The sequence below is a fragment of the Meles meles genome, chromosome 8 (assembly GCF_922984935.1).
Source record: "Meles meles chromosome 8, mMelMel3.1 paternal haplotype, whole genome shotgun sequence".
In the NCBI taxonomy this organism is placed as follows: domain Eukaryota; kingdom Metazoa; phylum Chordata; class Mammalia; order Carnivora; family Mustelidae; genus Meles; species Meles meles.
In genome coordinates, this window is record NC_060073.1 from 55,586,536 (window position 1) to 55,614,132 (window position 27,597).

General features: G+C 41.2%; 1 pseudogene; it reads left to right on the forward strand.

The window, feature by feature from the left end:
• Positions 1–9,881: 9,881 nt before the first annotated feature.
• On the forward strand, positions 9,882–13,355 carry LOC123948704 (annotated as a pseudogene).
• Positions 13,356–27,597: the final 14,242 nt, after the last annotated feature.

The window sequence follows — 27,597 nt, forward strand, 5'->3', positions numbered from 1 at the left end:
AAGGAAGCCTACTGTTAGTTCAGTGAACAAATGAACTGCTAGTAGTGCATACTAATGGAAAGGACCCTCTGCATATCTGTACAAAGATGTCCACTATGATTCAGTATTATTCTGGGAGTTCTACCCTATGTAATAAGAAAAAGGTATAAAATGTGAAAAGGTGTTATTAATGTTAACTTAGCAAATGTAGAATATGAATTGTGTGAGTCCATTAGAAATATGTGTGTATAATATATATATGTCACTGAAAATGATTTACTTTTTGGAGCACCTGGGTGGCTCAGTTGGTTAAGCATCTGACTCTTGGTTTTAGCTCAGGTCATGATGTCAGGGTTGTGGGATCCAGCCCTGCACTGGGCTCTGTGCTCAGGGCAGAGTCTGCTTGTCCCCTCTTGCTCTGCCCCTGGTCCAGTTCACACAGGTGCATTGCTCTTTCTTTCTCTCTTAAATAAATAAATCTTAACAAAAACAATTTACTTTTTGCAGTGGGATGGGGAAATATATGCTTGTATTTTTTATTTTCTATTCTTCCCTAATTATCTGCATTTGTGAATATGTATGAATTTTGATAATAAAAAATGGAAAATTCTACCCAATTCAGAAGTCCTTAGGCTAAGGGTGCCTGAGTAGCTTAGTTGGTTAACTGTCCAACCCTTGATTTGGGGTCAGGTCATAACCTCAGGGTTGTGAGGTCCAGCCCCACATTGAGCCCTACATTGGGCCTCATGCTGGGTGTGGAGCCTGCTTAAGATTTTCTCTCTCTCCCTCTGCCCACTCCCTCTCTAAAAAAAAAAAAAAAAAAGTCCTTAGGCCATAAGTAAAATAGCTCTGTTTTTCTAACTTTTAAGTATATATAAAAACTTCAATCACTGTCAAAAAATCGTGTATTTCTTAAGCAAGCTGTATATATCTTTCACAGCAGAAGTATGAACAGAAATCTTGAATTAAGAATTCTGTAACTTTTTCCTTATATAAATTTTGGCTTTTATTCTTTCCTTTTTTCTCTTGTAACTAGAAGAATATGCATAGCCCAGGAAAATTCCACTGTGAAGAGTTAAGCAGTCAGCGTAGAAGATAATACCTCAAAGGGAAATACAACATTCACAATAATGAAATTTCATGCAGCTGTCGAGATGATGGCTTAAAATAATTTTAATAATACCAGAAAAGTTTCAAAATGCAATGATTTAAAATATGAGAAAACCAAATCACTTATGCCATATGAGCCCAGCTACCTCTTAAAATTAAAATGTGCCTAGACAGAGGAAGACAGGACCAAAATGTTAACAGTGATGAGAGGACGGGTCACATATTTTCTTCTTTATACTTTTTCCCTTAGTTTCCAAATCAAGTTATTTTTGAATGACTACCTCTTAGTGTTGTCAATAGGAACAAGTAAATATTTTTAAAATGTTAAACAAAAGTAAAATATAGGTTCAGGTAAGTAAAAGCTGTCATAAATGAGCACGGAATTTGTGAGTGTGAAGCACGGGTGGGAAGAGAGAGGCAGTTCTGTGTGGACACATGGAGAGTACGAAGAGCTGAAGACATTCTATTTAGTAAGACGGCCTCGTTTGGTTTATAGAGAAGAGTGTCTGGATCCTGTGCATTTCTTTTTCCAGCATCCAAATCAGGCACTTTCAGATTGTGCTGAGAAACCAAAAACATGCAGAGGCTAGATGGTCTGTGGTTAGAGCCAGAATCTCTGCAGGCGGCCGTTCCTTTCCCCACAGAGCTTCAGTCGTGGAACGCTCTACTCCGGCGATCGAGCTGAGCAGGCTCATCTCCATCTTGTCAGCCCGTAGAAGAAAATAAACCTGTAGGCATCTGAGTTACTCACAGGGAGCGAAAGCTAAATAAAGAGGCGACAGGGTGGACGTGGGTGTTGATGGCATGGATCCAAGCGGGGCTTTCAAGACATAAATACTTATGGTGCACAGAGTATCTACAGACTGGGAATGTAACTCAACAGACAGCATGGGAAGACTGGAGTCTTCTCTGGGGAACACCAAGAAAAGATGGCCACACCCTATATGATCAGCAGTCTTTTATATATGCTGCATTTAAAGCAGCATCTCAAAAAGCAAGCTTGTCATCATCCATTCCATTTCCTTTTTTCTCCCTATTTCTGTTAGAGAAGGAGGCCCTTAAGGGACCCCTGGGTGGCTCAGTCAGTTAGGCATCTGCCTTCAGGTCAGGGCATGATTTTGGGGTCCTGGGATCGAGCCCCACATCAGGCTCCCTTCTTGGCGAGGAGCCTGCTTCTGCTTTTGCCTCAGCTGCTCCTCCTGCTTGTGCTCACTTCCTCTCTCTCTCATATAAGGAACTTATTAACATCTTTAAAAAAATAAATAAATAAGGAGGCCACTAGACTGAGGTAGCTCTAATACTGGGGTGGCCCACCTAAGCAAACCAAACTCTAAGCCAGTAAATTCCTCAAGGTTTTACAGTTGAAACCTAAGGACAACTAGTCACAAACAGACAGCTAGGCTTTCAGCAATAACCAATCAATAATTTCATTATCTTGCTTCTAGACTCTGTCTATATACATCGTTGCCCTGGCTCCTGTCATGGAGTGCTCCTAGCCACTTCCATTTGGTGCTATCTGGTTGGAATGGATAAATGCTTAAGTAAACTTAAAAACTTTAATATGCTTGGGGCACCTGGGTGGTGTAGTTGGTTGGGCATCCACATAGTTCCAGCTAGAGTTATGTTCTAATTTACTGATCCTCTGTCCCCAGGTCATAGCTGAATGTCCTAGGACTAAGCATTACATCCAAGCTATGTCAATCACAGTCCTTTCTCTAGACCCGTGATTCTTAACTATATGTGATTTTGCCCCTAGGGGACCTTTGGCAAAGTGTGGAGACACTTTTGAGTGTCACAACTGGCCTCTAGTAGGTAGGGAGGTCAAGGATGCTGCTAAACATCTTTCAATGCACATGACAACCCCCTACAATAAGGAATTAGCCTGTCCAAAGTGTCAGTAGTGCTGAGATCAATAAACCTCACAATTGATCAGTCCCTTATGTGAGTGAGTCTTACCCAAACTGTTCCTCACTTGGATATGTACTGTTAAAAATTGGGTGAGGGGCACCTGAATGGCTCAGTTGGTTAAGTGTCTGACTCTTGGTTTTGGCTCCAGTTGTGATCTCAGGGTCGTGGCACTAAGCCCCATGTTGGGCTCCCTGCTTAGCAGGGAGTCTGCTTGGGATTCTCTTTCCTTCTCCCTCTTCCACTCCCCACCCAATATATAAATAAAATATTTTTAAAAAGTTGGATGAAAAGTATTTCCCTGGTAGGTGATGGTGAGATGTGGGAGTTTTAAGTTTGACTTATTCTTGAGTCAGAAGACATTGCTTAGAATTCACAAAAACATTATGAGATAAGTCGTAATTCAGACAGACTCTTTCGTAGAAAAAGAGTTTTGTTTATTTATTTCTTTTTTTCTTATGGCTCTTTCTCCATAGCATTCAATATAGGAGACTGTGTTGAAGCATTAGCCGAACAGTCTTTACTATCTGTCATAATGAATCCCTTACTCAGTCTTGCATCCAATGATACGGAACCACCTCTTTCAGTTGTGAAGACTCTATTTTCTATTCCTCTGACTATGGTGCATGATGGAAAAAGATGCAAAGTTAATATAGGGTAAACTTTTGCCCCATCAATGATATTACATTAACAATAACAACAGCAACAACAACAACAACAACAAAAATTCAGGTGTGTGTGCAAGTGTTTTCACAGGAATTTGGGGAATTGTTCCTTTTCTTTTCAGAAGTGCTAGTACCCCTTATCAAGACACCTATTTGAGTCTTTGTTATAATGCTACAGGGTTCTGGGCTGTCTCAACCAAAAGGCACCAATGAATAAACAATATCAGAACCATCGGCAAAGTGAAATAAAAGCAAGCGAAAGTAGGTAAGAGTATTTGCAAGAAGTGATTTTTTTTTTTAGGAAAATAAACTAAAGGACAAGAGTATGTATATATGTATGCATTTTCAGAGGTATTTAAGAGGTATTTTTAAATGTTTAAAAGGTAATTTTAAAGGACAAGAGTATGTATATATGTATGCATTTTCAGAGGTATTTAAGAGGTATTTTTAAATGTTTTTAATTGTGATTTGTGATTACGTAGTAAGAAGAGACATAATGTGAATCTCGTGCAGATAAACGTCTCCATCACAGCAGGAAGTTAAAAGGGGCTTAATGATGCAGAAAAGAGCATTAAGGCCAGTGTATGTGACCAGGCTTATCAGCGGTGTGTCTGAATGTAACAAGGATTTTTTTTTAAGATTTATATATTGGGGGGTGGGGCAGAAGGAGGGAGAGAGAGAATCTCAAGCAGATTCCTTGCTGAGTGTGGAGCCCGAGATGGGGCTCAGTTTCATGACCCCCCAAGATCTTGACTTGAGCTGAAATCAAGAGTTGGATGCTTAACCGACTGAGGCACCCAAGCGCCCTGTAACAAGGTGGATTTTAAGACAGAGCCTCATGCTCACTTGAGATTTGTGCCTCTCATATATATTCTCAACCATACTCATGTCAAAGCAGCCACTTTACCATCATAGTGCATGGTTTGCTGGATTGTCCAGCTCAACCAAGACCCAGAGGAAGGAACAGAGAGGGTTTCACTGATGGGAGAGGACTGAAGAGCTTCAGGAAAGCTCGCCGGTACCTGGGGCTCCTCCAAAGAGTGATTTCTGGAGGTAGATACATTTCTGGGAAGCATTAAGCACTGGGAAAGGCTTACGGATCATATGGGATCTACTGAATATTTCTACGATTTTTTTCTGTTTAACTTCCCAGGAGATGGCCAAGAGGGGTAGAGCTAAAACCAAACCCACACGTCAGTAGGTCATGAGCACTACATTCAGCTCCAGCAGATTGGAGAGGGTCAAACAAATCATTGTTCTTATGGTGGGGATGGCAGTTGAGCCACATGTAGGAACTTATCCAGCACAGATTGCAGACATGTTAGAGTAACTCAGGGCTTGCTACAGATGTGTTCCCAGACTTAGCGGGGACTGTTAGGAAGAATGGGATGAGCAGAGGACAAATAAAACCATTTTTCTGGTCAGGTGGTGAACACCAAATGCCTCCTGTGTTCAGAGTAGGAGGTTAGGGGTGGCTACCATGTGACCCAGGGTGGGAACTGTTGGGCTATGTGACCCTTTAATTTCCCTGAAGGTGGCAGAAGCCGAGGCCTTTCAGGTGAATGAGGGGGTCAGGCTCACAGGTGGGGTCAATACTACGTGCATCCTGAGCTAGCTCTCAATAAGAGGGCCCTGAGCTAATGAGAATAAACATAAGATACTGACCCCTTTTTTTGTGTCATGTTGCTCTACCCTTGTAGAGGTATGTATATATGTATGGATCTATATAAGCTTCTAAAGCAGAAAAATAGCTCTTCTATCATCCCCCTCATTGCCACTCCTCTTCCACCAAAGACTATTATGCTTTTTTGGCCCACAGTTGAGGGGTTATTGAACATGCCGTGCCTGCCAAGGGTCTTGTTAGGCACTACTTCCTGGATGGCTTTGCCATGATCTCAGGAACTAGGTTGCCTTTGGAATCAGTGGTGGTTGTTCTCTCCCAGCCCCTTATGGCAGTAGGAAACCACAACCTCGTGAAACAAATCACCTTTGAGCAACATCACAATGGACCTTTGGTTCGTTCTGCCATGTGGACAGCCTCAGATTTCTAGTATACTGTTCATTTGGGTGTCACCTGTTACAAAAAAATAACCAAGAAGGGACAATGCCTGCATCAGTTCTTTTTTGGGTATGCCGTTTGCCCATTGCCTCAGTAACCCTTGGGATGCTCTTTTGTTGGAGGGTTGTCGTAAACATGTCCTTAATCTATGCCTTGTTTCACAGTTTGGGGAGAGGATAAACAGTCATGTCTTCACAAGTCCATATCCCTATGAATAAAATGATAGCAGGTCGTGAAAATTGGTTGATGGTGTTGATTTTAAGCAATATTATTTTGGATTGAGGAAAGTGCAAGTGTACCCCCACCGCGGGGCTATTTTGCCTTGACCTGCTTTCTAGGATGCATAGAAAACTGATATTCACATGCTCTTGCTTCTGTATTATCCATTGTATGGAAAAAGTAGCAGTCCTTACAGAGGCTTTGTGTCCAGTGGAACTGGAGTGACTGATTCATCCTGGTCTGCCCAAGACTGTGCTTATTTTAACACTGAAAATCTTGACCCAGGAAACTCTTCAGTCTAAGGCAAATCAGGATAGATGATTACCCATCCTGAATAAACAGAACCAAATACAGTTCAGGTCAAAGTGTATGGGACTAACGAGATTTATGAGGTCTAGCATTTTTTAAACTTTTAAAATTTAAATTCGGGTGTCTGGATGGCTCAGTTGGTTAAACAGCTGCCTTCGGTTCAGGTCATGGTCCCAGGGTCCTGGGATCAAGTCCTGCATTGGGCTTCCTGCTCAGTGGGGTGTCTGCTTCTACCTCTGCCTGCCACTCCCTCTGCTTGTGCTCTCTGTCAAATAAAATCTTTTAAAAAACAAAACTTAAATTCAATGTAATTAACACATAGTGTATTATTAGTTTCAGAGGTAACATTTAGTGACTTATCAGTTGCAAAAAACACCCAGTGCTCATGCCATCAAGTGCCATCCTTAATGCCCATCACCCAGTTACCCCATTCTCCCACCCACCTCTCCTCCAGCAACACTCAGTTTCCTACAGTTAAGAGTCTCTTAGGTTTGTCTCCCTGTTTTTGTCTTATTTTTCTTTCCCTTCCCCTATGTTCATGTTTTGTTTCTTAAATTCCACATATGAGTGAAATCATATGTCTTTCTTGGACTTATCTTGCTTAGCATAATACCCTCTAGCTCCATTCATGTTATTGTAAATGGCAAGAGTTCATTCTTTTTGATGGTTGAGTTATATTCCATTATATATATATATGTTAGCATTTTAAGGAAACTTCCATATAACTCTAGGTGAATATGCTCATCAGCAACCCATGAAGGGCTAAAATGTGCAGGGCTATCTTTGAGCAATGATTGCTTAAAAGAGGATATTGAATTAAACCACCTTGAGAGTCATTCAACAAATATTGAGTACCTACTATGTGCCAAGCACTTTTCTGAGTATTAGAAATAAAAAGCAGAAAAAAATCCTTTCAGAGAACAAATTTTCAGGAATATAATCTTAGGCAGGTTGCCATGCATTTTATGAATGAATTATGGGATAAATGAACATAATGGCCAACCCTTCCCAATACCAATTTGGTGAGGATGCCTGGGAAACCCATTAGGAAGATGTTTTCATGTTTTTATGATATATCCTACTATTTTCTAATCTTTTCTTTTTTTAAGATTTTGTTTATTTGACAGAGATCACAAGTAGGCAGAGAGGCAGGCAGAGAGAGGGGGAAGCAGGCTCTCCGCTGAGCAGAGCCCCCGATGCGGGACTTGATCCCAGGGCTCTGAGATCATGACCTGAGCTGAAGGCAGAGGCTTTAACCAACAGAGCCACCCAGGCGCCCCTATTTTCTAATCTTGATTGTGCATCCTATTAAGAAAAATGTTGGGGGGCGCCTGGGTGGCTCAGTGGTTTGAGCCTCTGCCTTCGGCTCAGGTCATGATCTCAGGGTCCTGGGATCGAGCCCCGCATCGGGCTCTCTGCTCAGTGAGGAGCCTGTTTCTCCCTCTCTCTGCTTGCCTCTCTGCCTACTTGTGACCTCTCTCTGTCAAATAAATAAATAAAATATTAAAAAAAAAAAAAAAAAAGAAAAATGTTGGAGGGGGGTGCCTGGGTGGCTCAGTGGGTTAAAGCCTCTGTCTTTGGCTCAGGTCGTGATCTCAGGCCCTGGGATCAAGCCCCGCATCGGGCTCTCTGCTCAGCGGAGAGCCTGCTTCCCCCTCTCTCTCTGCCTGCCTCTCTGCCTACTTGTGATCTCTCCATATGTCAAATAAATAAATAAATAAAATCTTAAAAAAAAAAAAGAAAAATGTTGGGGGTACCTGGGTGGCTCAGTGGGTTAAAGCCTCTGCTTTCGGCTGGGGTTATGATCCTGGGGTTCTGGGATCAAACCCTGCATCGGGCTCTCTGCTCAGCAGGGAGCCTGCTTCCTTCTCTCTTTCTGCCTGCCTCTCTGCCTTAGATCTCTGTCAAATAAATAAATTAAAAAAGAAAAATGTTGGACATGGGACCTCAGTATCTATATATTTACAAATTATAAAAACGTTCTATTACACTAATAAACACATTTGCAAAATAGAAATTAATATAGGCTGTCCCGAGCCACCCCTGAAATGTGTGCATCCACCTTTAAAGATGGCTAATGACTTATGTCAGTTCATAGATGATGTGATAGTGGCTTTTTTGTTAGAATGCAAAGAATACCTGTACAGACCACCTGCACCTTCACACACTGATTTCACCACAGTATGTGCCCTCCTGGATCTTCAGGACCTGTGTGACGATTGTTCATTACCAAAACATGCATTTCTAACAGTAGAGAGTTGGAGTCTCTGGGGTCCTCCTAATATGTCCTTAAGTATTAGGGTATTACCAAGCAAACCCAGAAGTGAGTGCTACCTTGCGAGCATGTAAAGGTGAATAGTTACAATGCCCCAGGTCAGCAGTTGGCAAGTCCATCATCAAGGCTAAGGGCATGCTGGCACAATTTTGACAATTTGGAAGACTTTAATTATAGCACAGGGCAGAAACCCCCTGAAGCATCTGTGTTTTGTACAAGGCTTCTCCAATAGGTGAGTCAAAATAAGTGGGGGGAAAAATGAGAAGTTGTACTGCAAGATTGTCATTAACAGTTTGGAATACAACCTATCATGACTAAGTCCTTTGTTTCTGGATCATCTAATTTGAGACAAAGTTGTTTCATGGTAGAAAAATAAGTTTCCAGAAAATTGAGAAAAGACATTGTTGTGGAGGGAAGATGTCTTTCCCATGCCTCTGGTATTCATAAGAAGAAATTTTTTCCTAGCCTGCCTGTTGGTAGACAGTAGGAACCCTGCTGATTGTAATTGACTCCATGGGCTTTGTTGTTGATTTTAGTTAACAGTGCAATATTGGTTTCTGGAGTAAGATTTAGTAATTCATACAATACCCAGTGTTCATCATAAGTGACCTCTTTAATAACCATCACCCATTTAGCTCATCTCCCACCCACATCCCAACCCCAAGATTTTCAGGATGGACTGTAACTAGGTAAATCTATTCCAGAGTTTGGGATTGGGAAGTCTACTTTTGCCACACGTAAGCCATGTACTTCCAACCTAGCTTTGTTAGTGAAAGTGGTTTTTCACCTTTCTTCCGAAGTCAGGCAGGGAAAAGAGATGTCATTTATTGGGCCTTCTAGTATCTCAATATTTCAAAGTTTCTTTATAAAACTGTACTTGGAAGTGTTCACTTCTGGCAGTCATCATTCAGGGAGTACAGTGCAGTTTACCTAATGTCCAAATTAGAAAACGGCTATGGGAAATTATATGAAGAACTGATTCCTATGGGTTGTGAACATATGAGTAGTGGGTGTGTAATGGACAAAGCCTATGACAAGAGTATAATTGAACAATGCTTTTCCATGTCCAGAATGTCCAGAATTCCAGAATCCTAGAGGATTCTGTAAACATTGTTCAAAATGTTTCTTTCCAGGGAAAGAGAAACCATATCATGTGAATTCTCAGTAGTTCTTGTAAACAATTACCATGACTAACTATAACCATGTTGGCTCAATAGATATACCTCTGTTCTGTCATTTTTTTTTCTGGAAACATAATACCACTAAGAAACCCTACAAAATATCCTTTTAGTTGGCTTAAAAATTCCTCCCCTGTCAGGCATTGCCGGAGAATCAGTCTTATACCAATGCTTTATACGCTATGCGCATCTCATCTATTCAGGGAAGCATGAAGAAGCTTCCCAAGAACAAGCCAAAGATCCAGGACTCTGCTGTCAAGCTCTGTAGTACAGTAACTTGGACCTACTAGAATTATTTATAAAACCATCCCTGTGACAACAAAAATCCTTACTATGTGTTACTTAAAGATTGTCCTCACTTGCTGAGGGAAAATATTTCTCTTTTGATACACCAGGCTTGTGTTTTAGAGAGAGCAAGAGTTGATTTTAAAAAAAATGGAGCAGTGCCTGGTTGGCTCAGTTAAGTGTCTGAGTCTTGATTTTGGCTCAGGTCATGATCCTAGGGTTGTGAGATCGAGCCTTGCATGGGGCTCCGTGCTAAGTGTGGAGATGCTTCGGATTCTGCCTCCCTCTGCTCCTTCCCATTCTCTTTCTCAAAAAAAAAAAAAAGTAAAATGGAAAATATGACATTTGTCCTTATGATCAAGAGATAACTAAATGGGCAAGGGTTTCCCAGGGCCCTGCTGAGTTTTGCTGTACCCAAGTCAGGGGAGTTTTGGCCAGCGTCTAACAAAATGTTCAGGGAAGTGGTACCAGACACTCTGTCATCAAATAGTAGTGAAGAATATGTCAGTCATCTTTGAGGAAAATATGACCATACTTCTATCTGCCATCTGACACGAGAATAAAGTTATTTTTAAAAAAGATTTTGAGAGAGAGAGAGCATCAGCGGGGTGAGGGCCAGAGGGAGAACTGGACTCCCTGCTGAGCAGGGAGCCTGATGTGGGGCTCAGTCCTGAGACTCTGGGATCATGACTCAAGCCAAAGGCAGACACTTAACTGAGCCACGCAGGCAACCCACAAGAATGAAGTTTCACATGATTTTGATTTAAACAAGCTTATAAATCCCCATGTGGCAGTTGCTTCAGCACTATCTTGCTCTTGTCTTTGAGAGTTAGAATATGAGGATCTTTAATTTGTATTTCCCCCCTGAAGTATACTCTTCAGCGTGAGCAACCTTTGAAGAAGAGCTGAATGGCCAGGACAATAACTGCGAAGAAGTCTCGGACCACCTGAAGTAGTAGTACAGAAAAAACAGCAAGTAGCTTCTGAATAGGACTGCCACCGTAAAGCTTCTTAGAAAGTTACTGTGCTAGGTTGCTTGCAAGGTCACCAAACTGGGTTGCCTCAAAAGTCTCCTGACACTTCCCTGAAAGTCTCTAGGCCCTTTGTGGCTGAAGCAAAGACTCAGGCACATGTGATCAACAATTAAATGTTGATTTAGTTTCAAGTACACATTAAAAGTTAATTTTTAAAAGCAGGTAAAATCATGACTCTCATACAGATGTTAAGGAAAAAAAACATGAAAATTTTATTCAACTCATTCATGAAGAAACTGGTGGTATGTTATAACTAGGTCAAAGGAGATTCCCAAGAACAGACATAGGTATAGGTCAGAAATATCGTAAGGGATGTGCAAAGAGAGCCAAAATTTTATAGTTCGTTCCTGAACAGAATTTGTTTTCATGTCTATGGACAAGAATTCTTTAGCATTGCTGTTAGTTATCTACAGTTTACAGATTCAGAATCAAACAACCCAGGTGTCCTTTGGAATGGCAACACATAATTTTCCATCTAAGCTCAAATTTTTCCCTATGGTTTCCCCACGTCTGATCAAAAAGAAGCTCAAAGATTCTTGATCACAGAGTGAATCTGGCCTCATTAATCTTGGCCTGATTATTTACATAGGTGCAGTAAGAATGTTAACCAAAAGGCCTTTTTACATTTTGTTGTGCTGGAGGTTTCCATAAGGAATCTCAGGTTGGACTTCTAAAACTTCCATTATTTGCTATCCTGAGGCTAGGAGGCGAAGTCCAAGAAATTTATCCACCAGATTACATCTGCAGTATCCATCCATTCTGGGTGACTTCCTTTGTCTTAAAGTCCTCCAAGAATCTGCAGGCTCTTTGCCTGCCATGAAAGTGACTTTCCTTACCAAGCTCTAAGGCTGGAACTTGTAAACCAGTTTCCATAAAGTCAACCTTAGTTCCATAAAAGTGACTGGTCAGGAGTAGGCAACAACTTCCTCAGGTCAGCAGGGGGCCTCTCGTCCTTTGTCCGTGTAGCCATGTCCACCGGGACAGGCTTGGCAATGGGGTGGCTGATGGCGTAGGCAGCCTGTCCTCCATAGAGCTGCTGCCTGGTGGCTACGGACACTAAAAACATAGACTTGGAGCAGTGAAAAGTTGGCCCCCCAGGGTCTGAGGAGGGTCCCCAGACAGAGTGCCCCTCCATCTGCCCCTGGTTGAAACTTTTTCCAAAAAAGGACAAAAGGAGCTCAGATCAGTTGTCCATAGTGCTCCTCGTGGATATTATGTGGTAAAGTCCCTCCCAAAGAGAATCTTTAGAACACTTCCAGAAACCATTCAGCAGGAGTATAAAACACGAACAGGGAGGACCTGTAAACTGCCACTTCAGTCATTAGGATATGAGAATTTTGAATTTGAGCCACTTCCTACTACCATTCTTGAGTACAGGCCATTATGTGATTGAGGATTGCTTTTTTGTCCTGTTTAGGAAATTTTTGCATACTCCAGGGAAAATCTTGTCAAATCTGTAGAGGAAGGTTTACCTCACTGACAAAAACATTAGACTATTGGGTTGAGTCTCAAAATTGAGAAATTAAAGTAGTACATTAGGAAAAAAGAAAAAAGAACAATTTAAGCAGAAAAAATATATTACAAATCCAGGGGTAATTTGGATCAGTGAAATACTGCACCAGTTGGGAAGTAATGCATAGTAACAGAAAAGTTTGGGAGTTCGAGTGAGAATTGCCCCCTACTCTCTTCATGGTTAAAAACTCAGAGTCTAGTTGTAGGCAGTGATTCAGATATTGCCCCTGAACTTTATGAAATACTTTTATCCAGAAGAAAGGGACAGTGGAAAGGCTTCGGTGAAACACATTCTCTCTAAACATGATATAGAAGGTATATCTGTTGATGATCCAAATGTCCATCTGGAATTAAGCTAGACATATCCTATGCATTTCCATCTCTACCTCTTTCACAAAGATGGTCCAAATCATGATGTTTTATGTAATATCTTAGTATATTTATGTTACAGACCTGATTTTGGTTATGTCCAAGGGATGCCCTTCATTGAGGCAGTGTCCTTTCTCAATTTGGAAGAGACAGTTGCCTTCACTGTATTTGGAAATTTCATGAATAAGCCATGCTAGTTGGCCTTTTTCTGTGCAGATTACAGCAAGATATTGAACATCTAAAGTATTCTTTGAGGACAGTCTCTTCAAACTGTTTCTTCATTATCAGGTGTTATGGTCTTAAGCCAGGCATACACTTGATAGTCTAGATCTTCATACTGTATCACAAATCACTACTCTACGTGGTCCAGCTTGTCCATTCTGGGATGTAGTTTGCAGAGACGGAGAAGAATTTTTATTTAGAAATTGGCTTTGTGTCTATAATGAAGGATATTAAGAAAGGAGACAGAAGTAATAGTACTACTTTGAACAGCTAATCTTCATAAATAACAGACTAATTGAAATGTAAAAAAGTATTTTTGGTAACAGGGTTTTTTTTTGTTTTTTTGTTTTTTGTTTTTTTTGCTTCCTATGTAAGATTTTTGCTTCCACAGTTTCCTATGGAGGAAAGTTGGGGAAATCCAAAAGAATCGAGAGATGGAAAACATCTTGAATGTTGTGTCTTTAGTACAAGAAACGAGTAAACTTGACAATATTCTTAAGAAAAATATTTTGGAGCACTGGGTGTGATGCCAAAACAATGAACACTGTTATGCTGTAAATAAACAAATAAAAATAAATATTAAAAAAAATATTTTGTAGGGAGAGACTATTTACAAAGGTAAAAGTATAATTTAGTTCATACCCATAATTCGGGTTGAACAGTTGAAAGCATTGTTTTAAAATAGTCTCTTGGGGAAAAAAATAGTGGCCTGTAGTACCCAATTAAATAAACATCATTCTCAAGTATGACATTCCAGACAAGGCCTTGGTTGCACACCAATTACCAATTATATCTAGTAAAAAGATAAATTCTTATTGAACCTATGCAAATAACTCTATTACCACTTAGAAGTAAAAATATGTAATAAAAGTTTCTGAATTTGAGATGGGGAGTCAGGTAGGGAGAATATCACTTAAGAATATTCCATTTCGGGGCGCCTGGGTGGCTCAGTGGATTAAGCCGCTGCCTTCGGCTCAGGTCATGATCTCAGGGTCCTGGGATCGAGCCCCGCGTCGGGCTCTCTGCTCCACAGGGAGCCTGCTTCCTCCTCTCTCTCTGCCTGCCTCTCTGCCTGCTTGTGATCTCTCTCTCCGTCAAATAAATAAATAAAATCTTTAAAAAAAAAAAAAAGAATATTCCATTTCATTGGGGAGGGTATGTGCTATGGAGAGTGCTGTGAAGTGTGTAAACCTAACGATTCACAGACCTGTACCCCTGGCGATAAAAATACATTATATGTTTATAAAAAAATAAGAAATAAATAAAAATTAAAGAAAAAAGAATATTCCATTTCAGGGGTGCCTGGGTGGCTCAGTGGGTTAAAGCCTCTGCCTTTGGCTCAGGTCATGATCCCAGGGTCCTGGGATGGGGCCCCGCATTGTGCTCTCTGCTGAGTGGAGAGTCTGCTTCCCTTCCTCTCTCTCTGCCTGCCTCTCTGCCTACTTGTGATCTCTGTCAAATAAATAAATAAAATCTTAAAAAAAAAGGAATATTCCATTTTAGTTCACATAATCAGAATCCACTAAATTGTTATGGGTTATAGATACCTTAATAAGAACAAGAAACTTCCTTTAAGGAAGAACAAGGCTTCCTTTTAATACCCAGAAAATAGAACATTAAAATAATGTCAGCAACATTCCAAACAAATAGCTTCAGTCATCTCTCATCAGTGCATTCATTCCTGTGTAATCGAGCTTGTTTGTTGGATCCTAGGTTGGCAGTATCATGAACTCACTGGCTTCTTGATTAAAAAAAGTCCTGGAAATCTTGACTTAGATATTCAGATATCTGTACAGTCTTAAAGTTGTTTAGCCAGTGACGTCAGAAGCCTGTACCCAAGTCTATTAAGTTTAAATTACCTGGTGGAGTCCTTTCCCATGGGCTCTGAGATCATGCTTCTTTGTTGAAGATGTGAACTCTGGCCCGCAGTTGAGTTGCAGAGCCTTTGGGGAACCATCCAAGTAATACCAACACTGTCTGTAGATGCCAGAGACTCAAAATGACTGTGGCAATTACTGAAGAGTGTTCATAACAAGACTGATGCAACCGACAGAGAATTTTGGTTATTTCTGTGTCACACAAAACAAAGGCGATTAAAAAAAAATAAAGCTTTAGTCAACGTGTCTATACATATAATGATCAACTTTTCTTCCATTTTCAAAGAAGATAGTGCGTATGATATCTGATTTGTAATAATGGATGAGCTCCCTTTTTACAGAGGGAATATTCTTGAGATGTACAAAATTCCCAAGGCATAACATATATGCAATACACTAAGAATATACCAAAAATACATCAACAATATCAAGTAACGAGATTCAGAATAGGTCTTAAACATCAGTATTTTAATAAAACCCTACAAATAAGTCTGATGTTTATCCCCAGATGAAAACCAGTGTTCTAGAAGATGTATGGTCCAAATCAAAGAAGTAAGGTTCCAACCAAGTAAACATTTAAAATAACTGATATTATGATTGGTCACACTGCATTCTTGTTGCTAACATGAGGCAAAGCACTGATAGATTGAAACACTGAAAAATCTTCAGGGACTTCCCATAAAGCATTTAGGCTCTAAAATATTCACACTAATAATATTTTACCTATATAAATTTAACCTAGGGAAGGCTGAGCATCTTTTCTGATTTGAATGACTCTTTCCATGAAACTCATCAATAGTAACATAATGAATGAAACCTAATTTGTTTTAACACCTCTCTTTTATAGGGTAAAAGAACAAATCTTTGGATTTTAGGGAGGCAAAACCCAAAAGTCGTCAACAGATTTGAATGGTTAAGATAGTATCATGGGTACCTAAGAAACAATGGTTGGCTCTATTTTAAAGTGGCAAGAAAACCTCTAAAAATAGGCATGAGCACAAAGAACCTTAGTTCTTTCATAAGAAACATTGTTTGCTTTTGAAAAATAAGAACATAATAAAGTTAACATAAAGCACAGAAAATTATTCTGGCAAAATGATATTTTGTAATCTCGGCAGTTTACACAGAAGAAGGAACTTCATATTACAGGAGAAAGCATTAACCGTAAACCAAGGAAACGAGACCATCAAAACTGAGCAAACTTTGCAAAGACCTTAACACGTTTCATAGTTTTTCAGACTCAGGCTTATTTATAAACCAAGGCAAATAAAATATATTTCCAGACAGAAAGTGGAATGGTGGCTGCTAGGGTCTTAGAGGCTGGGAGGATTGGGGAGTTACTGTTTAATGGGTACAGAGTTTCAGCGTGGGAGGATCAAACTCTCTGGGGCTGGACGGTAGTATCGTAGCACCACAACAGGAGTATACTTAATGCTACTGAACTGTGTACATTTAAATGATAAATTATTTCCAGGTTTTGTCCTTCATTGCAGATACTGAAATGAACTCAGATGTTATTTTAAGACACATCTCGGGGCATCTGCAATGTCAGAACTAGCTGTCCAGTGTTCTTAAGATGTTATTAATTTGCAGTGCATTCATTGTTGCTATCTTCAAGTGATTCAATAAATAAGAACCATAAACATTTCTCAATTTCAGTTTCTAATATGGTAAATGTGATAGTTAAGACCCCCACTCCACCCCGCTTTTTCCAATATACACATACACAAAAGTTTTAAGTTACCTAAAGCTCTTGGAAATTATCTTTTAAGCTGACATAGTATAAAATAAAATTACCATTGAAAGAAGAAGTTTTTAATTTAGTAAACACAATTTCCACTTTTTTCATGTTTAATGTTTTATCTTAAACATTATGAGTAATGCTAACTTATTTTTTTTAAGATTTTATTTATTTATTGACAGAGAGAGAGATCACAATTAGGTAGAGAGACAGGCAGAGAGAGAGGGGAAGCAGGCTCACTGCTGAGCAGAGAGCCCGATGCGGGACTCGATCCCAGAAACCTGAGATCATGACCTGAACCGAAGGCAGAGGCTTAACCCACTGAGCCACCCAGGCGCCCCAATGCTAACTTATTTTGATCAGTAAAATCTGTAAAAAAATATACCCAAGTAGAATATTAGGAATTATACTTAACACTAGTAACTCAGAGAAAACATAGCTGTTATTAAACCCCAAATATTAAACTAGTCATATTTTCTGAAGATGTATTGAAACTTATGTACTTGAAGTCTAAAAATATTGAGTTTCTATAAGAATATTTTCTTATAAGAAATTTCTATAAGAATCGGCTCAGGTCATGATCATGGGGCCCTGGGATCGAGCCCTGCATCAGGCTCTCTGCTCTGTGGGGAGCCTGGTTCCTCCTCTCTCTGCCTGCCTCTCTGCCTACTTGTGATCTCTCTCTGTCTACATAAATAAAATCTTCTAAAAAATATAGCTCATTTAAAGCATTAGAAGTTCAATTTCACTGCTTTCTGGGAACTTTAGGAATATTTGCTTTATATAAGCACTTATTTATCCCTATTAGCCCATCAGAAAAGAATTCTTTGTAATCAAACACATTAATAGCCTCTGGTAGTAGGAAAATATTATCTAGTCACACAATGAAGATATGAAAGCCTTTCTAAACTATAGGCACATAGACATGCAGAGAGATAAAAAGAGCTTATAGCTTCAATTCTGAAATTTCAGTCAAGAGTAAGTCCAGAAATCCCAAATTCTACCAGTCCTGGTATGAAAGTTGCCTTGCCAATGGAGACAGAACTCAAAACAAACAAACAAAAAGGACTAACAATCCAGATTCTCTGTTGTTTCTCACCCAACAGAGAGTAGATCTCTATAATCTATCAGTCCATTCCTAAAGATCACCAACTGGTCAGACCATAAAACCAAATTCTCCATCATTGCTGCGACTAATGAGTACTGGTTATAAATGAACCAAAACCAAAACATGAAATTGGCAGAGAGGAAAGTTAAAATTAGAAGAATAGCAAAGATGCCTTGTCACTTTGGATTCCCCTCCAGGAGCTGCAAAGAGCTGTGCCTAGGCTTAAGCAGTCCATAGGGGGCACACTTTTCTGGTGGCAAAATTATCTGGCTCTGTCAGGTCAATCTATTGGGTAAGTCTTGGGGAAAGAACGCCAAAACTGTAAAAAGGTCATTTTCAAAATAAGAAGAAAGCGTGACTCTCCTGCACATATAAATACATATTAAAGATTTAACTCATTAATGAGGAAGCAGATGAGGTATTATAACCAGTTTAAAGGGGAATCCAAAGAACAGACACATTTATGGATTAGGTATACTGAAATGCACATGCATTATGGAGCCTGAATTGACGTGTGTGTGTGGGGGTGTGGATAGTGAGGAGTGGTGTCAGAGTCAGGTGTTTTGCACTGCTGTTACCTCCCAACTCTGAGCTGTAAAATAGCTCCAGTAGAATCAGAATCAGATAATGGGAAGGGTGTATTATAGACAATACATAGTATTATTGAAGCTCAAATTTTTTCCCATGTAAGGTCATCATTAAGGTTGAGATTCTGATGCCACTCCTTGTGATAGAAAGATATGGTCCTACTGGACCTGCCTATAATTCAGCCACCCCCGTGGCCTGCTTCATGGCTCCAGGAATATGTTTACCAGCACACCCCTCCCCAAGCCCAGGGAGCATACCCCACAGCTTTCATCCAATTAGGCCAGGCCCTCCCACCTAGCATCCACATTATCCCCAGCCTGGCCACCTATATGGGGAGAAAAATAAACTTTTCTCCCATGTTTCAACCTAAACAGAAGGATTCCCTTACTTCTCTGAAGCCCAATTCAGAGTCATGATGAAATTGTCCAATCTCATTTGTAAATGGCTAAAAAAAAAAAAGGAATATTCACAAAAATATCCTGTAATAACGTGTGTTGGGGAGGATGTGGAGAAAGAGGAACTCTCTTACACTGTTGGTGGGAATGCAAGTTAATGCAGCCACTTTGGAGAACAGTGTGGAGATTCCTGAAGGAATTAAGAATAGAGCTTCCCTATGACCCTGCAATTGCAGTGCTGGGTATTTACCCCAAAAATACAGATGTAGTGAAAAGAAGGGCCATCTGTACCCCAATGTTTATTGCAGCAATGGCTACGGTCGCCAAACTGTGGAAAGAACCAAGATGCCCTTCAACGGATGAATGGATAAGGAAGATGTGGTCCATATACACAATGGAGTATTATGCCTCCATCAGAAAGGATGAATACCCAACTTTTGTAGCAACATGGACGGGACTGGAAGAGATTATGCTGAGCGAAATAAGTCAAGCAGAGAGAGTCAAGTATCATATGGTCTCACTTATTAGTGGAGCATAACAAATAACATGGAGGACATGGGGAGATGGAGAGGAGAGGGAGTTGAGGGAAACTGGAAGGGGAGATGAACCATGAGAGACTATGGACTCTGAAAAACAACCAGAGGGTTTTGAAGGGGCGGGGGTGGGGGGGTGGGGGGGGGGGTGGGAGGTTGAGGAACCAGGTGGTGTGTAATAGGGAGGGCACGTACTACATGGAGCACTGGGTGTGATGCCAAAACAATGAACACTGTTATGCTGTAAATAAACAAAAAAATATCCTGTAATAAACTGTTAGTAAGAACAGATAGACAAAAAAGAAGGCAACCTGCCATTCATGTTTAAAATAATGCTCAAAAAAGAGATGCTTCCTTCTCCTCCAGAGGCTGTAAAATGAAATCCCATGGGTGCAGCATGGAGCTTTCTAGAAAGCACATGTTAAATTGAGAGATGTCTTGGATGCAGCCGAGGCCCAGAGGAAAAGGAGAAAACAGCGACAGTTCCCCTTACTTCTGGGCGGGTTGTGAGACCACCCACAAGGGCCTGCTAAGGAGCTAGCTGAAGATAATCTTGTGACCCTGAGATTAATACCATTCCTCAACCCCCCAAGGTCTGAGGTTTGAGGAATTTGAAGAGACACTTTGGGAGAAATAGTTGAAGCACGCTGGCCTTTCCCTTCCTGTCTCTTCCCCTTGGGTAGGTTGAGCTCCTCTTCGGCTCAAGTCTCAGAAGGGACTTTCAGAGATTAGTTGGAAAACCATGCCTCTTAGAATTGAGAGGCCCAAAGCGACTGGTATTGGACACATGCCAGAGAAAATTAAAAGCAGAAGGCCACGGCTGGAGTCGGGGGTATGAGGACCACCGTGTACACCACTAAATGCAGAACAGAAAAGAGCATGCGCCCTGTGGGTCACAGGGAAGGGAGAAAACGAGCAGGAGGGTTGTTGTGAAGGAGTGCCTGCACAAGTGGGCTTCCTGCCAGAGGCTGCTAGGCAACAGGGGGCTGGAATCAAATGCAGAAGCCAGTGGAGCAAGTGGCCTGCCCAGGATGTGCTGTTGTCCATTGTTTTCAGTGGAGCCATCCCTAAGCCCCCCACCCCCAGCTAAGTGCCGCATAAGAGGAGGAGTCCATAGTGAACATCCACGGAGGTCCTGGAACACCTCCTCCTCCGAGTGCTTCAGTTCCCCTAAAGGAAGGCCCTTCCTCCTCCCTCTCCTTCCTCCACCCCAAGCCCTGTAAGACTCATACCCTAGAGGGAGAGGGAGGAGTAGGAGAAGCATTAGGTGGGAAAGCAAAGAAGCCAGCTGTGCCATCCTGCTCCTCTGGCCCCCACCTCCCTTGCCCTCATGTCAGGCTTCCAGCCTGAATCAACCTGGAGTGGAGAAGTGGAGAAAGGAGAAATATTTGCCTTAAATGAAATTCAGAGTTTTAACTATTACATGGGGCTGGACATTTTCAACTGAAATGAGACTGCTTTATGACTAAAATTGACTGGAGGACTTTTTTTCTAAGTGTGTCTAGAAAAACTGCAGGGACCCTTCTGAGAAACCAGCCTCTGAGCAGAGGGAGCAGGGACAAAAATGAAGTTGCTTTATGATCATGTCCTATCAAGGCTATCCTTCTTAACAAAATGGCTATACCAGTTTGCTCCAAAGAAGACAGCCTTTTCCCAACCTCTAGTAAGCCAACCACTATTGCCCTAAAACAGTCCCACAGGACTTCAAAATGGTTTCTATCCCCAGCATATCCAAACCAGAAAAAGACGTGTAGGCTGTAAGAAACTGGTCAACCACATAGGACACAGGAGGCAGGCAGGAAAATAATAGCATGATTTCATATCTTTTGTGGAGTCTTCTTGTTTTGAATATTCTATGAGATTCCTCAGACAGAAAGTTCTAGAGCTAAGTTTATCAGAGCAGGAGAAACAACAACAATGCTGGCTCATTCAGTTAGTCAGAATCATGGAGAATTCAAACCAGAGGATGCAACAGATTGTAAGAACTCATTCACGAGGCAGTTCTTTGTATTTTGTGAGACTTGTATCCTAGGGAGCTTGCCAAAGAATCTTGGGGTGAATTCTAGAAACACTGCACCTTGGAGTGGCAGGTGGACACCAGCTAGCCTTTTCAACCTCCCTCCTGAGAGCAGTAATGTCCTCAAACCAATCTCTGATACAAGTTATGGGCTGAGGAGGGAATTAGCTTCAAGAATCCTGTGCATGTACAATTTCAGTATAAGCTGTGCTGTTTATTTCTAAGCACAGTGAATGTGTGCATTTACTAACAAAATAGGTGCATTACAATCATTTTCCCCTCCATAATATAAGTATGCTAAAACATATGTGAAGAAGAAGGTATTATGGAGTCATAGGTGCTGATGATCTCCACATTCCTTCAGGATCTATCATTTACCTGGGTATGATAACCTATCGTACTGGGCTGGGTGATGTTTTTAATTGCTAGGTTATCTCTAAAGAACAGATGTGGGGCTGCTTACATGGAATCCCTGTAGAATGACTGTGGCAGACTCTGTAGGCTGACCAGTTCAGCAGCCAAGGAATGCCTGTGCAATAGTCAGCATACGCAGGAAGGGGGAAATGCAGCTCCTTTGACTAAAGAGGAACTTGGATCTGAATAACTAACTAGACAGGGAGAATTCAAAAATTGTGTCCTATGTATCAGTATTTCTCAAACTTTAGTGTGCAGAGTAATTGACTGGGGATTTTGTTAAAAATGCTGGTTCTGATTTAGAAGGTCTAGGGATGAGCCTGAAAGTCTTCATTTCTAACAACTTTCCAGGGGATGTTGACACCTTAAGAAGGGAATAAATTGAAGAGATAGAATAGAGGAATAGAGGATCCTAAGCCCAATACTCACCCCTGGACATGCTCTGAGACCCCTTTGAGGGGAAGGGGAGGCCCTTTAGATTCTTCCACAGCTAAATCTCCTTGGAGGACCCCATTGCTGAATCCCTGCGTGGGACCAGTACCACCTTACTTATCTTGGATCTGTGTGGCATGGAGTTGGGAGTAGGGTGTCCCCCCTAGAGTTGAAGGAAATTTTCATGGCTCCCAGGTAGCGAAACCCTAGCAGCAGCGACAGCAGTGTCCTAGGACAGTGGAAGGACTCCAAGGAATGGAGGAAACAATGGCAAGAGCCACACAAGAATTCATGGATTGCCTGCATGAGGCACCACTGTCAAAAAACAGACATAAATTTCTGGTGAGGGGGCTTGTAAGGGGCATAATGAGAGAGAGAGAGAGAAATTTGTGACCTCCAAAGAACCACATGTGTGCTTTGTAAGGGCTAATATTCACTAGGGCAGCAGGGCAGACTGTGTTGGCCAGAGAAGCAGAAGCCTCCCACAGAGAAGGGGGCCCAGCCTCATCTCCCCAAGCCCAACTCCCTCCTCCCCCAAAGAAGGAGGCACTTGCCTATTTGCTTTTCCTTCTTCCCCAACACTACAGGGAAGAACTTTTAAGATGTGGGAATACCTGAGACTCAGACTGTGCCCCTTTCCTCCTCTCTACTAATATATATTTTTTAAAGATTTTAAACAGCTTTCTGTGAATTTTCATCCTTAGAACCCACTTTTTTTTCTTTTTTTTTTCTTTAAGATTTATTTATTTGACAGATAGAGATCACAAGTAGGCAGAGCGGCAGACAGAGAGAGAGAGGAGGAAGCAGGCACCCAGCTAAGCAGAGAGCCCGATGCGGGGCTCGATCCCAGAACCCTGGGATCATGACCTGAGCTGAAGGCAGAGGCTTTAACCCGCTGAGCCACCCAGGTGCCCCAGAACCCACTTTTTTATTGCATTTTCTTGATTTATAAGATCTCTTTAAGCATATTAATAAAATGAGAACTTTCTTGTGGAAAAAATCCTGATAGCTTGAATCTTAGAGGCAATTAGTTATTATCAATAATAATGATAGCAGCTGACCTTTATCAACCACTATTTTCCAGATATCCTTTTAGATATTTTACATGGAAGCTCGTATGCACCTCATGACCCTGTGAGGTAGAAACCATCATCATTTCAAATTTACAGGAAAAGGAAACTGAGATTTAAGCAGTGTAGACCACTTGTGCAATGGACCCCAATTGAATACTGACATCAGGATCTGAACCCAGGCACTAAGCTCTGGAGAAGGAAGCAGGAAAGATATTAGGGTCTTGAGAATGCAGAGGATCTTGAAAAAGGCCACAATTCCTTTCCCCCTCTCTTTAAAACAAATATTAAAGGTGAGAGATTGACCTAGGGTAGCAACTGAGCAGAGAGTGCCGAGGGAAACAGAGGGGGGGGGGGGCACAGAGCTTACTGTGTGAAGGAAGAGAGCCTCAAACACAAATAACAATGTCATCTTCAATATTTGTGTGAACTATGAAGAAAAATTCGAAGGGTGTCTACAAAAGATAAGGGATGGAGGACGGTTTAGACCAAGGGAGTAGGAAAGGCTTCTCTGAGTAAGAAGTGTCTAAACAGACACCTGACACATGAGTAAGTTAGTCAAATGAAATGAGGGGAAAACATTTTGGGCAGAGGAAATTGCTGGTGAAATCAAGTATTCCAAGAACTTTCAGCAAAGGAAAGATGCGGGGCTGGTGGGTAGGGAGTGGAGTAGGTAGGGGCATGTTTAAAGTCTCAGGAGGGGATCACAGGGTCTCTACCCACTACCGGGGTAGATTAGTGAGAGTTTTGGCATTTCGGGGCTAAAGTTTCAGGATTTGCCAGTCAGTTATGGGTCAGAAAGTGGTCTCTGAAGGTGCGACGATCAAAGGTCCTGAGGTAGGAACTAATCTTGGGCTTTCCCTGTCTCAGAGGCTCCTAGTCTCATGGTAGATTCTTCAGGTTTCTGCTCCCTCTTCTCACCCACTCTCTCACCCTTAATCTGGCAGACCTTCTGCACTGGGTTTTCAAACTATCTCTTCATTCCCCACCTGGCCCTTTTCTGCCTCCGCATCCAGGCATTTCCCATGTACATCTGGAAGGAATAGCTCAGGTTTCTTGCCTTTACTAGAACCAACTTGGGCATTTTCTGCCTATTCCTTTACTGAAAACTATTTTTCTTTCCTGAAATTCCATTTCATACACACACACACACACACATATATATGAATATATATATGTATGTATATATATATATATATATTCACCTGAAAAAATTCTGGAAGTCTAGGCAGTAGTCTAGTTCACAGTGTACTTCTACTTCCTTCACAAAGCTTTCCCAGGTCCCTACAATCAGAGCAACTCTGTTGTCCATTACTGCCCGTCCCATGGTAGCATAGTCTATTTGCCTTACAACATTTTATACACACCTAGGTCTTCCAAAAGTTAGTGAGCCTGTCCAGACATGAGCCGTATTATATCCATACCTTCGTAGGCCCAGCCTCTTGTTTGTGCTTTCTTCTCTCCTTTCCTACAGCAGGAAGTATTTGTTCACTCAGATTAATCAGTAGCTTGGCCAATTTTTAAACCCCCACCTCCTCGCTATATTCCCACTGCTTTCTGAGGGTGAGAGTCACTGGGTGCTTGTTAAAAAATCAGATTCTGGATTCTACCCTAAACCTAAAGAGTTATATGGTTCAGGGGCAAGAGAACCAAAAACTATTATTACCAACAACTGCCTCAGGTTGTTCTTGTCATGATAGAATTTGGGAAAATGCTACTGAGTATTATTTAGGTCAGAGAATTATCAGGTGCCCCCTAAGCTAAATGTTTGTTCACTCGCCTTCCCACCCCCTGCCACTCCCGTGTAGCTGAACAGATGTTGTCACAATAGGACTTGTTTTTCTGAAACCTCCAGCCCTTTAAAAAGGAAGGAAGGAAATATGTTTTAGATATAGAAGTGTTTCAAGATGGATGTTTGGAACTGGGAAAGGAGCCGGAATGGAAACCTAGATTAGAGAGTAAATTTGCATAGATTAGACCAGAAACCCAATCTGGGAGAGAGTTTGAGCAGAACAGGAGTACCTAATTATATCAGAAATGCAATCCTCACAGTAGTCCTTATAAAGTAGGTTTTACCCACTTTTTGCTGATTAGGAGACTGAGTTTCAAAGAGGTCAAATGACATAAAATCACACAACTAGTAAGCATAAAAGCTCTCAAATTATGTGTGATTTTGTACTTATTTAACAACTATTTATTGGATCCCATGTTCAAGGCACCTTTCTTGAACATAATCTGTCCTTCTTTCTAGCGTCTTTTAAGCTTTTCTCTTTTTCTTTGGTTTCCTAGTTTGTGATGACACTCGTTGTTGATTCCCTTTGTATTTGTTGGGATTCACAGGTTTTTGTTTTGTTTTGTTTTTGTTTTTAATCTGTGGCTTTAGTTTCTTTGCTAGAAGCTGCCCTAAGTTCTCTGCCATGTGTCTACTAACAAGACTGAGACTTTCATAACAATCATGGAAATGACATTGCTTCACTTTGCCATATTCTCTTGTAATGATTAAAGTCGGAAGTCCCTTCCCCTACGCTTGTGGGTGGTGTGGAAGGAAGTCTTAGAGCCTGTTCACCACAGTCTATTATTAGACTCCCTGCTTTGGACTTTTGTACACCGGGACTCACAATGCAGTCAAAACATTTTAAATTGGGGAATGTGCAAGTGCCTTCAGGGCAAAAGCAGCTCCCATGCCTTCTTAGGGCTCTTAAGTCTTCCCTTCACTTTTGGGCATGATAATTCCTTATTGTTTTGTCATCTCTTCATTGATCTTAAGAAAATGTGTCTTATATTTTGTCCAGCTTTTCTCTCTCGTGTTGTTTTCAGCCAGAGGATTAGGTTAATAACCTAATCCACCACTACTGGGAAAAAGAAGTCCTGACTTAGTGTTTAGAAGATCCATTCAGACTGCCGTTTGAGGAATAGTCTGTAAGGATGCAAGTGTGGAAGCAGAAAGATAAAGTAGTTATTTTAGAAATCCACATGAGATGATGGTGTCTTGGTATAAGGTGGTGACAGGAAGAAGGATAACGCAAACATTTAAAAACATTTAAGGGGGTTATGTCTTCATTTTCTCTCAAGTGTAACAGTTAAGGCGAGGGCTGTATAGAAGCTCATTTGGACTCTGGACTCTACTGGGTGGTGTTACGTTTCAGTATTTGTTTACCCTCAGCTTCCCTGCAACCATACCTACCATCAGACAGCCAGTTTAAAACTCGAAATGGATAAAAGACCTCAACGTGAGACAGGAATCTATCAGAATCCTAGAGGAGAACATAGGCAGTAACCTCTTCGATATCAGCCACAGCAACTTCTTTCAAGATAAGTCTCCAAAGGCCAAGGAAACAAAAGCAAAAATGAACTTTTGGGACTTCATCAAGATCAAAAGCTTCTGCACAGCAAAGGAAACAGTCAACAAAACAAAAAGGCAACCCACAGAATGGGAGAAGATATTTGCAAATGACAGTACAGACAAAAGGTTGATATCCAGGATCTACAAAGAACTTCTCAAACTCAACACACACAAAACAGATAATCATATCAAAAAATGGGCAGAAGATATGAATAGACACTTCTCCAACGAAGACATACAAATGGCTATCAGACACATGAAAAAATGTTCATCATCACTAGCCATCAGGGAGATTCAAATTAAAACAACATTGAGATACCACCTAACACCAGTTAGAATGGCCAAAATTAGCAAGACAGGAAACAACGTGTGCTGGAGAGGATGTGGAGAAAGGGGAACCCTCTTCCACTGTTGGTGGGAATGCAAGTTAGTGCAGCCACTTTGGAGAACAGTGTGGAGATTCCTGAAGAAATTAAAAATAGAGCTTCCCTATGACCCTGCAATTGCACTGCTGGGTATTTACCCCAAAGATACAGATGTAGTGAAAAGAAGGGCCATTTGTACCCCAATGTTTATTGCAGCAATGGCTACAGTCGCCAAAGTGTGGAAAGAACCAAGATGCCCTTCAACGGATGAATGGATAAGGAAGATGTGGTCCATATACAGGATGGAGTATTATGCCTCCATCAGAAAGGACGAATACCCAACTTTTGTAGCAACATGGACAGGACTGGAAGAAATTATGCTGAGCGAAATAAGTCAAGCAGAGAGAGTCAAGTATCATATGGTCTCACTTATTTGTGGAGCATAACAAATAACATGGAGGACATGGGGAGATGGAGAGGAGAGGGAGTTGAGGGAAACTGGAAGGGGAGATGAACCATGAGAGACTGTGGACTCTGAAAAACAACCAGAGGGTTATGAAGGGGCGGCGGGAGGGGGTGGGGTGTGGTGGGAG